Below are 12,610 nucleotides of genomic sequence, written 5' to 3'. Positions count from 1 at the left end.
AAGCAAGTAGAATAGAGTGTCCTAATCAGTGCTTCACTGTCTACACTGATATTTATACCCATGCTAGATGGGTACAGGGTGTATGTATTCTATGCATCACTATAAGCATATACTTGTCCTACCCTAAAAAAGCCTTGGAGGAGGAGCATGGACCACTCAAAAAAGGGAAAACAATATTATGAACCTTGGTGATTGTAGGCATGTAAATAATAATGCTCTGGAGTAGAGCTGGGTGAAATTGCTGAAACTCTTTTCATTAAAATATGGGGATTTTTTTTTTTTGGCAAATTCATTGAGTTTTTTTTTATTCCTTATTTATTTGAGAAATTAGAGGAAACTAAAGTCAACAGCCTTTCACTGGTGTGAAACTTGTGCAAGTAAGAGGTTATCATATTTCCCTGGCTCCAATCCTGTGCCCATTTCTCTGCCTAATACCACTTTTGTCCAAATGTCCTCACTGACCACTTCCAAGAACAATTTTTTGAACACAAGGGGCTTTGAGAGTGCAAATCTTTCACTATGAAATAATTTTCAGTCCCCTCTGCCTTTCACTGATGACCTGTAGCTACCTTAGTTGTGGGTCAGCATTCAGGCCCCTCAGTCAGCAAAATCACATGGCCGCTTGCATTCTTGGTAAAAACCTAATATAAACATACCGTACTTCAGCCAAATGTTAAGAAAACCTCTTTGCACCAATGTGCAGCAGCACAGGACTCTTGCATTTGTTTTTTCAAAGTTGAAATAGTGACCAGTTTAAACCTTGATCCTGTGAACAAATAAATGCTGCTTAGTTTGACACACAAGTCTTAAAGATCATAGTCTAAATTCTGTGGTGGTCTACATGTTACTGACCGATGCTTTGGGGATCTGGGCCATGGTCCCTGCTCTAAAGAGTTTATAAGTGAAGGCCCCAATCCTGACCCTGCATACAGGTTAGTAGACAGAGAAGCCCAGATCCACAAATGTATTTAGAGGCCTAAACCCCAGAGTTAGGCTGCCAAAGTTCCAGTTTTAAGCTCCACTCTAAGCTACAAAACTCCTGAGAAATCCTGTGGGACCCTAAACTCACTTGGTGCCTACAATTTCCCACGGCTCCTATGTTTCTGCCTCAGGCATCAGTCCTCATGTCCAATATCCTGTCTAAGCCCCAGAGTGATCCATGAAGTGGGAGAAGAGAGGCATTTACCCACCTAATTTGCTTGTTGGGCCTGATCCAGTAGGTGTGTTCAGAGCCTGCCTACTGGATTGGAGCCCATTCAGAATCTGACAGAAGGTAGTTGAATGGATCGGGGAGTTCTGGGGGGGCAGTTAGGGGTTCGGGGGGGCAGTCAGGGGACATGGAGTGGGGGGGTGAATGGATCAGGCATTCTGTGGGGGGCAGTCAGGGGAGAGGGGCGATTGGATGGTGTGGTGGTTTGTGCGGGGTGGTCAGGAGATGGGGAACAGGGGGGGTTGGATAGGTGTGGGAGTCCCTGGGGGCCTGTCAGGGGTTGGGGCTGTGGATAGGGGTTGAGGAAGTCAGGGGACGGGGAGAAGGGGGGGTTGGATAAGGGGTGGAGTCCTGGGGGGGTGGCAGTTAGAGGTGGGGTTCCTGGGAGGGGGTGGTAGGGGACAAGGAGCAGGGGGGTTGGATGGGTCAGGATTCTGAGGGGGGCAATTGGGACAGGAGGCAGATAGGGGGTGGGGGGCAGGCTGTTTGGGGAGGCACAGCCTTCCCTACCCAGCCCTCCATATAGTTTTGCAACCCCAATGTGGCCCTCGGACCAAAACGTTTGCCCACCCTCGGGCTAAAGGGAATGGGAAAGTAAAATACTTATGTGTGAACTTTTCCCAGTGACATGGTGACTGGCCCTTTTAGGGGGAGATGGGTCTAATCTCACCTGTGACACACTTAGCAGGCCTCCTCAGGTGAGAAAGTGAGCAAGGTCACATGACAGGCAAACTGTGTCACTAAATCAGACCATCTGGGTGTAGACAGAAGACAAGCATGAGGGGAATTAGGGAACGCCTTGGGAATTGCTGTAAATAGAAAGTATGAAGAGATCAGAGTGCTTACAAGGGAGTGTAATGGTCACTGAGGAAATGTCTACACTACAAAATTAGGTTGAATTTATAGAAGTCAATTATTTTAGGAAGTCATTTTATACAGTCGATTGCGTATGTCCCCACTAAGCGCATTAAGTCAGTGGAGTGCATCCGCAGTGCCGAGGCTAGCATCGACTTTCAGAGGGTTGGACTGTGGGTAGCTACCCCACAGTTCCCACAGTCTCCGCCACCCATTGGAATTCTGGGTTGAGCTCCCAATGCCTGATGGGGCAAAAACATTGTTGTGGGGTATATGTCGTCAGTTGCTCCTCCCTCCGTGAGAGCAATGGCAGACGATCGTTTCACGCCTTTTTTCCGTGCAGATGCCAAACCACGGCAAGCATGGAGCCCGCTCAGATCACCGCAGCAGTTATGAGCACTGTAAACACCTTGTGCATTATCCTGCAGTATATACAGCACCAGAACCTGCAATAGCGGGCAAGGAGGCGACGGCAGTGCGGAGACGAGAGTGATGAGGACATGGACACAGACTTCTCTCAAAGCATGGGCACTGGCAATTTGGACATCATGGTGGTAATGGGGCAGGCTCATGCTGTGGAATGCCGATTCTGGGCCTGGGAAACAAGCATAGACTTGTGGGACTGCATAGTGTTGCAGGTCTGGGATGATTCCCAGTGGCTGCTAAACTTTCGCATGCGTAAGGGCACTTTCATAGAACTTTGTGACTTGCTTTCCCCTGCCCTGAAGCACAAGAGTACCAAGATGAGAGCAGCCATCAGAGTTCAGAAGTGAGTGGCGATAGCCCTCTGGAAGCTTGCAATGCCAGACAGCTACTGGTCAGTCAGGAATCAATTTGCAGTGGGAAAATCTACTGTGGGGGCTGCTCTGATCCAAGTAACCAACGCAATCACTGACCTGCTGCTATCAAGTGTAGTGACTCTGGGAAATGTGCAGGTTATAGTGGATGACTGTTCTGCAATGGGATTCCCTAACTGGTGGGGCGATAGGGATATGTGTTTCTCTATCTTGGGACCGGAGCACCAAGGCAGCCAGTACATAAACCGCAAGGGGTACTTTTCAATAGTGCTGCAAGCACTGGTGGATCACAAGGGACGTTTCACCAACATCAACGTGGGATGGCCGGGAAGGGTACATGATGCTCGCATCTTCAGGAACTCTGGTCTCTCTGAACGGCTGCAGCAAGGGGTTTACTTTCCAGACCAGAAAATAACTATTGAGGATGTTGAAATGCCTATAATTATCCCTGGGGAACCAGACTACCGCTTAATGCCATGGCTCATGAAGCCATACATAGGCAGCCTGGAAAGTAGTCAGGAGCTGTTCAACTACAGGCTGAGCAAGTGCAGAATGGTGGTAGAATGTGCATTTGGACTTTTAAAAGCACGCTGGCGCAGTTTACTGACTCAGTTAGACCTCAGCAAAACCAATATTCCCACTGTTGTTACTGCTTGCTGTGTGCTCCACAATATCTGTAAGAGTAAGGGGGAGACATTTATGGTGGGGTGGGAGGTTGAGGCAAATCACCTGGCTGCTGATTACACACAGCCAGACACCAGGGCGGTTAGAGTACAGCAGGGTGTGCTGCACATCAGAGAACCTTTGAAAACCAGTTTCATGGCCAGGCTATGGTGTGACAGTTATGTTTTTTTCTCCTTGATGAAAATCTGCCCTCTTGGTTCACTCTACTTCCCTGTAAGCCAACTACCCTTCCCGCTTGGATCACCGCTTGCGGAGGCAATAAATTCATTGTTTCAAATTCATGCATTCTTTATTAATTCATCACACAAATAGGGGGATAACTGCCAAGGTAGCCCAGGAGGGGTGGGGAGGAGGGAAGGACCAGGCCAAAGTGCACTTCAAAACTTATTGAATACCGCCTTCCATTGCTTGGGCAGTCCTCTGGGGTGGAGTGGTTGGGTGCCCAGAGGCACCCTCCTCCCTGCATTCTTGGGTGTCCGGGTGAGGAGGCTATGGAACTTGGGGAGGAGGGCGGTTGGTTACACAGGGGCTGCAGTGGCGGTTTGTGCTCCTGCTGCCTTTCCTGCACCTCAACCATACACTGAAACATATCAGTTTGATCCTCCAATAGCCTCAGCATTGCTTCCTGCCTCCTCTCATTACCCTGATGCCACCACTTCTCTTGCTCCAGCCATCTATCCTCTTGCACGTCCCTCCTGTCCTCGTGTTCATTTTGTGCTTTCCTGGACTCTGATATTGTCCGCCTCCATGCATTCTGCTGGGCTCTTTCAGTGTGGGAGGACTGCATGAGCTCAGAGAGCATTTAATCACAAGTGCATTTTTTTTTGTCTTCTTGTCTGCGCTAGCCTCTGGGACGGAGAGGATGGGGGAGCATTGAAACATTTGTAGCTGCGGGAGGAAAAAAGGGGGAGTAGTATTTAAAAAGGACACATTTTAGAGAACAACGGGTAGACTCTTTCATGGTGAACCAAGCTGTTAACATTACATAGCACATGTGCTTTCTTTACAAGGTCGCATTTTGCCTCTTATATTGAGGGCCTGCCAGTTTGGTGTGAGAGATCACACATGCAGGGCTGGGCAACAGACTTTGGCTTTCAGACAGCCATGGTAAGCCACAGACTTTTGGCTTCTTTAACCTTCATAACGTAGGAATGGTTTCAAACAGCAGCACCCTCATTTCCCATACCAAGCACCCATTGGGTTGGCCATTTAAAAGGAGGGGCTGCAGTTTTCGGGTTAACATGCAGCACAAACCCTACTAAACCACCCCTCACACCCAATTCTCTGGGATGAGTGCTTCACCCCTCCCCCTACCGCATGGCTAACAGCGTGGATGATTTTAGTCACAGGCACACAGCCCAGCAGGAACGACCACCTCTGAATGTCCCCTTAATAAAATTCCCCTATTTCAACCAGGTGACCATGAATGATATCACTCTCCTGAGGATAACACAGAAAGATAAAGAACGGATGTTGCTTGAATGCCAGCACACACTGGGATCATACGCTGCCATGCTTTCTTATGCAATGATTCTAGACTACGTGCTACTGGCCTGGCGTGGTAAAGTGTACTACCATGAAGGCAGCAATAAGGCTGCCCTCCCCAGAAACCTTTTGCAAAGGCTTTGGGAATACCTCCAGGAGAGCTTCATGGAGATGTCCCTGGAGGATTTCCGCTCCATCCCCAGACACGTTAACAGACTTTTCCAGTGGCTGTACTGGCCACGAATGCATCCCAAGTCTTCAGGGCAAATTAATCATTCAACACACTTGCTTTTAAACCATGTATTACATTTACAAAGGTACACTCACCAGAAATGCCTTCTCCGCCTTCAAGGTCCGGAATCCCGGGTTGGGAGGGTATTGTCTCCAGGGTGATAAACAGTTTCTGGCTGTCAGGTTTCTGTGCTTGCCTGCTGTGCGCTATCATCTTCCTCGTCCCCAAAATCCTCATCCCTGTTGTGTGAGACCCCCTTGCAGGAATCCACGTACAGGGGTGGGGTAGTTGTAGGGGCATCCCTTAGAATGGCATGCAGCTCATCATAGAAGCGGCATGTCTGGGGGTGTGACCCAGAGTGGCCGTTTGCCTCTTTGGTTTTTTGGTAGGCTTGCCTGAGCTTCTTAAGTTTCACATGGCACTGCTGCAGGTCCCTGTTATAACCTCTTTCCTTCATGCCCTTGCAGATTTTTTCAAATATTTTGGCATTTCATCTTTTGGAACGGAGTTCAGATAGCACGGATTCCTCTCCCCATACAGCGATCAGATCCCGTACCTCCCGTTCGGTCCATGCTGGAGCTCTTTTGTGATTCTGGGACTCCATGGTCACCTGTGCTGATCAGCTAGCCATGCTGGCCAAACAGGAAATGAAATTCAAAAGTTCGCAGGGCTTTTCATATCTACCTGGCCAGTGCATCTGAGTTGAGAGTACTGTCCAGAGTGGTCACAATGGAGCACTCTGGGACAACTCCCGAAGGCCAATACCATCAAATTGCGTCCACACTCTACCCCCAAATTCGACCCGGCAATGTTGATTTTAGCACTAATCCCCTCATCGGGGAGGAGTACAGAAATCTATTTTAAGAGCCCTTTAAGTCAACAAAAATGGCTTTGTCGTGTGGACGGGTGCAGGTTAAATCAATCTAATGCTGCTAAATTCAACCTAAACTCATAGTGTAGACCAGGACTAAGAAGAGAAGCTAGATCTGCAGGAATGTGGGGCTGGGTTCAGCTTGAGACTGAGGTAGAAGAGAATGGATGTGTGGTTTTGGAGTTACCAAGCATGGGAGGGGTGAACTGTTTGTGTAAATATTTAGCCAGAGGGTCAAGTCATTGCAGAAACCAAGCAGGCTGGGAGGTCAGGAGATTCAATCTGAGTGAGAAGATATAGAAGAAGGACTACTTACTTTCTCTCCTGGCTCAGGAGAGGTCAGAAGTGTCCAGGTTCCTTCTTCACTCTGAACTCTAGGATACAGATGAAAGGACCTGCATTTAAAACCCCCTAAGCTTATTTTTACCAGCTTAGGTTAAAACTTCCCCAAGATACAAACTATTTTACCTTTTGCCCTTGGACTTTATCGCTGCCACCATGAAGCCTTTAACAAATATATAACAGGGAAAGAAACTTGGAAACTTCTTTCCCCAAAAAATCATCCCAAGCCTTATGTCCCCTTTCCTGGGGAAGGCTTGATAAAAATCCTCACCAATTTGCATAGGTGAACTCAGACCCAAACCCTTGGATCTCAAGAATAATGAAAAAGCAATCAGGTTCTTAAAAGAAGAATTTTAATTGAAGAAAAAGTATAAGAATCACCTCTGTAAAATCAGGATGGTAAATACCTTACAGGGTAATCAGATTCAAAACATAGAGAATCCCTCTAGGCAAAACCTTAAGTTACAAAAAGACACAAAAACAGGAATATACATTCCATTCAGCACAACTTATTTTATCAGCCATTTAAACAAAACAGAATCTAACGCATATCTAATTAGATTACTTACTAAGTTCTAAGACTCCATTCCTTTTCTGTTCCTGGCAAAAAACAACGCACAGACAGAAAGAACCTTTGTTTCTCCCCCGCTCCATGTTTGAAAGTATCTTGTCTCCTCATTGGTCACTTTGGTCAGGTGCCAGCAAGTTTATCCTAGTTTCTTACCTCTTTACAGGTGAAAGGGTTTTTCCTCTGGCCAGAAGGGATTTTAAAAGTGTTTACCCTTCCCTTTATATTTACGATGCCCCCCAAATAACAGATAGGGTGAAACGCTGGCTGTGATTTCTTCCTGGAGCTCTAGGAGAAAACAGAGTTAATAAGACACATGCACCACTAAATATACTACCAAGTATATAAAGACTAACAATATTTTGCACATTTCAAGGACGATTTTAACCAGTTGATTCTGGGAAACTTTTACGGGAGAGTGCATCAGCCACTTTGTTAGAAGCTCCTGAGATGTGTTGGATGTCGAAATCAAAATCTTGGAGAGCTAAACTCCACCGAATAAGTTTTTTATTATTTCCCATGATGGTATGAAGCCACTGTAGCGCAGCATGGTTGGTTTGCAGGTGGAAACGCTGTCCCCAAACGTATGGGCGTAGCTTTTCCAGAGCATAGACAATGGCGTAACATTCTTTTTCACTGACTGACCAGTTGCTTTCCCTCTCAGACAGCTTCTTGCTGAGAAACACTACAGGGTGGAATTCTTGATCCGGTCCTTCCTGCATTAAAGCTGCTCCCACACCACACTCGGACGCATCTGTGGTTACTAGGAACGGTTTGTCAAAGTCTGGGGCCCTTAGCACAGGGTCAGACATGAGTGTCGCTTTAAGTTGGTTAAAGCTGGTAAAGGGTGTGGCTTTAAGCTGTCCCTTCTGACACTCTTCGGTCCACTGAACGGCATTTGGCTGTTTCTTTTTGGTTAGGTCTGTCAGTGGGGTGGCGATTTGGCTGTATTGCTGTACAAATCACCTATAATAACTGGCCAAGCCTAAGAAGGATTGGACCTGTTTCTTTGACTTTGGGACAGGCCACTTTTGGATAGCATCCACTTTGGCCTGTAGGGGGTTGATAGTTCCTTGACCCACTTGGTGTCCAAGGTAGGTCACTCTGTTTAGGCCTATTTGACACTATTTAGCCTTAACAGTTAGTCCTGTCTCCCTTATGCACTTGAAGACTTTTTGAGATGTTCCAGGTGTTCTGCCCAGGAATCCGAAAATATGGCCACATCGTCAAGGTAGGCGACTGCATATTCTCCTAATCCCGCTAGGAGACCATCTACAAGTCTTTGGAAGGTGGCGGGTGCATTCTGCAGCCCGAAAGGGAGCACATTAAATTCATACAGCCCGACGTGTGGTGAAGGCTGAACTTTCCCTGCGGATTCATCTAGCGGTACCTGCCAGTACCCCTTGGTTAAGTCCAAGGTAGAGATGAACTGGGCCTGTCCCAGTTTCTCTAATAGTTCATCTGTGCGTGGCATTGGATAGTTGTCTGGGCTCATTACAGCATTTAGCTTATATCAGTCCACGAAAAATGTATCTCCCCATCTGGTTTGGGATCTAGAACCACTGGAGATGCCCATGCACTGCCAGAGGGGGGGATTACCCCCATCTGTAGCATATCCTGGATCTCCCGTTCTATAGCAGTTTTAGCTTGAGGAGACACCTGGTAAGGTTGGACTTTAATTGGGTGAGCATTACCTGTGTCAATGGAGTGGTATGCCCGTTCAGTCAGTCCTTGGGTGGCTGAGAATGTCGGCGCATAGCTAGTGCACAGCTCCTTGATCTGCTGTCGCTGCATACGCCCAAGGCTCATGGAGAGGTTCATCTCTTCCTCACCATCAGCACTTTTCCCTTCGTAGTAGACACCTTCAGGCCACTCAGCGTCATCTCCTTCCTGGGCTGTAAACTGACAAACCTTTAATTCTCTGGAATAATTCTTTAGAGAATTAATATGGTACTTATGCTTAGGCTTAGGCTTTCGGTTGGAGGTGGGGAATACTATGAGATAATTAACAGCTCCTGGACTGTGAATGGCCCTTCCCACGACACTTCCATTTTATGGGCCTGGAGCGCCTTTAAGACCATGACCTGGTCCCCTACTTTGAAGGAACGCCCTCTGGCATATTTATCATACCAGGCTTTTTGTTCTTTTTGAGCATCCTGTAGGTTTTCTTTAGCAAGGGCTAAAGAGGTTTGGAGGGTGTTTTGTAGGTTGGTTACAAATTCCAGAATGTTAATTCCTGGAGAAGGTGTAAACCCCTCCCATTGCTGCTTCACCAACTGTAATGGCCCCTTAACCTCGCGGCCATATACAAGTTCAAATGGTGAAAACCCTAAACTGGGATGTGGTACAGCTCAGTAGGCAAAGAACAACTGCTGCAACACTAGGACCCAATCATTGGAGTGCTCATTTACGAATTTACGTATCATGGCCCCCAAAGTTCCATTAAACTTCTCCACCATGCCATTTGTTTGATGGTGGTAAGGAATGGCAACCAAGTGATTCACCCCATGAGCTTCCCAAAGGCTTTCCATAGTTCCTGCCAGGAAATTAGTTCCTGCATCTGTGAGGATGTCGGAGGGCCAACCTACCCTGGCAAAAATGTCTGCTAGTGCCTGGCACACACTTTTAGCCCTGGTGTTACTTAGAGCTACTGCTTCCGGCCATCAGGTGGCAAAATCCATGAAAGTCAGTATGTACTGCTTTCCTCTGGGTGTCTTTTTCAGAAAAGGACCCCAAAAGGACCCCAGCTACTCGCTAAAATGGAACCTCAATGATGGGGAGTAGCTGGAGAGGGGCTTTGACCTGGTCTTGGGGTTTTCCCATTCTTTGGCATACCTCACAAGACCGGACATAGGTAGAAACATCCTTGCCTATTCCCTCCCAGTGGAATGACCTCCCCAAACGGTCTTTGGTCCTGTTCACCCCAGCATGGCCACCTAGGATGATCATGGGCTAAGCTCAAGAACTTGACCCGGTACTTAGTTGAAACTACCAACTGTCTCTGAGGATGCCGGTCTTCCTGGTGTCCGCCAGAAAGAGTTTCCTTGTATAAAAGTCCTTTCTTTCTTTCTTTCTTTCTTTCTTTCTTTCTTTCTTTCTTTCTTTCTTTCTTTCTTTCTTTCTTTCTTTCTTTCTTTCTTTCTTTCTTTCTTTCTACAACAAATCTGGATCAATTAGAAGAGCTGAGAGGCGGTGGGTTGCTCAGTGCTGCCATCCAAGCTCTCTGGAGGCTTTCATCTGCTTCCTGTTCAGTCTGGAACTGTTCCCTTGATGCTGGAGACATCAGTTCCTCATTGGATTGTGGACCTAGGCTTGGTCCCTCTGTAAGCAATGTAGGGGATGGGGCTGTTTCTGTTGACTGTGAACCACTCTCCACTGCTGCACTCTGTTCGGGTTCAGGCTCCAGCTGAGCCTCTGGTGTAGGGTTATCTGCTGCTGCCGGTTCAGGTTTGATGTGGCCCTCTGGTGTTGGGGTTGGTGGGGGTTGGATTCAGTGCTGGCAATGGGTCTGGTGCTGGTTGTTCCGCCGGTTCCAGTTCTGGGACTGGCTCTGTCTGGGTCTCTGGGACTAGTTCCACTACTCCTGTTGCAGACATTGGCCTGGGGTCCGGGTCCATCACCTCTGACTGGGTCCTGGTAGAAGTTTCCTGAACAGAGCTAGGCGTGACGGCTTGTTTAGCCTGGCTGTGGGTGATCGTTCCCACCCTCTTGGCTAGCTTCACATGATTGGCCAAGTCTTCCCCCAACAGCATGGGGATGGGATAATCATCATAGACTGCAAAAGTCCATGTTCCTGACCAGCCCTTGTACTGGACAGGCAACTTGGCTGTAGGCAAATTGAAAGAGTGGGACTTGAAGGGTTGAATTGTCACTTGGATCTCTGGGTCGATTTAATCTGGGTCCGATTAAAAAGGAAGCATGGATAGCTGACACTTGTGCTCTGGTGTCCTTCCATGCGGTGACCTTCTTCCTGCCCACACTCATAGTTTCCTTCCACTACAGGGGTATCTGGGAGGTATCTGGGCCTGAGGACCTCTGATGTGATTCCTGTGCAATGAACTGTAATCTGTTGGGGTTCTTGGGGCAGTTGGCCTTCACATGCCCCGGATCATTACATTTAAAACATCGTCCAGCTGACGGATCACTGGGGTGAGGTGGGTTGCTGGAGAATGGTGTGGCAGGACGATAAGGTATCTGGAGACATCATCCAGCTGACAGATCACTGGAGCAAGGTGGGTTGCAGGAGAACAGTGTGGCAGGGCGATCAGGTGTCTGGAGTATTCCTTGGTGTGTAGTTGGGGCCTTGGGCTGCCCCCGGTAGTAGGGTGTGGTCTGAGGGTGTCCCTTCTGGTATCCGCTCCAAGTGCGACCAGGGTTGTTCCTCTCTCCTCCCTCCACCCGTTTTGTTCCGGCTTGCCCCACCTCTCTGGTGGTCTGGGACTGCTCATATTGATCAGCATAAGAATCAAGACTTTCTGCTGAGTCCATTTCCTTATCCCATAAACACTGTTTTATTTCCTCCTTGGACATATTCAGGAATTGCTCCTGAGCTATCAAATCACACATTCCGTCAAAGCTAGTGACACCCCTTCCTTGGACCCATTTATCTAACAGATCCTTCATCTGGTTTAGATAAGCCACATTACTTAGTCCAGGCCCTCTCTTAAGGGTTCAAAATTTTACTCTGTATGTTTCAGATGTAATTTGAAATTGCTTTAAAACCAAATCCTTGAACTTATTATAGTCAGAAGCCTCATCAATAGGCATCTTATTGAATATGTCCAGAGCTCTTCCAGTCAATTTTGCGACCAATGTGGTCATCTTGTGAGCTTCAGGAATTTTATGAAGAGTGCACAGTCCCTCAAAGGTGAGAAAATATTCAGCAATATAACTGGATTCATCATACTGGGGACATAGTAGCTCCCATTTGTGGATTGTTAGGGTTATCCAGTAGATTCCGCTCAGCCTTTACCTTCTCCATCTCCAGTTCATGCTTCCTCTCTTTTTTCTTTTCCTCTATTTCTTTTTCCTTTGCCTCCATAGCTCTCCTGTGAGCAGCCTCTTGGTTCTTTTCTGCCTCTATAGCTCTCTTGTGGGCAGCCTCTTGTTTTTTTTCTGCCTCTTTCGCTGCCTCCATTTCTTTGTCCTTTGCCTCCATAGCTCTCCTGTGGGCAGCCTCTAGGGCTTTTTCTGCCTCTTTCGCTGCCTCCAGTCTGGTTAACTCCAATTTGTGTTGTGCCTTGGTTTCTGTCATGTTTGCCTCTCTGTTTTTAACTAACTTTACATCCAAGAGTTAGAAATAAAACAAACAAACAAAAAACTTGCCTTGTCAAACAAAACAGGTTGTGCTGTAACCAGATGCCTATGTTCTCTGATAGTGGTTGTCAGCCTATTGAAAAATTCTAAAACCTCCCCCCAAACTAACACCTTTGTTTCCAGGCAAATAGACAGAAAACGCTTCTAGTTGCTCTTAGGTAAAAAAAACAAAAACAAAACTTCTTCGGGTCTGTGAAGACTTGTGAATTTCCCTGCAGGAGGTTAACTACTCTGCCTTTAGGTAGAGAAA

Source organism: Dermochelys coriacea, chromosome 4, assembly GCF_009764565.3.
Source record: "Dermochelys coriacea isolate rDerCor1 chromosome 4, rDerCor1.pri.v4, whole genome shotgun sequence".
Taxonomy (NCBI): Eukaryota; Metazoa; Chordata; order Testudines; family Dermochelyidae; genus Dermochelys; species Dermochelys coriacea.
Note: the sequence above shows the minus strand (reverse complement) of the source record.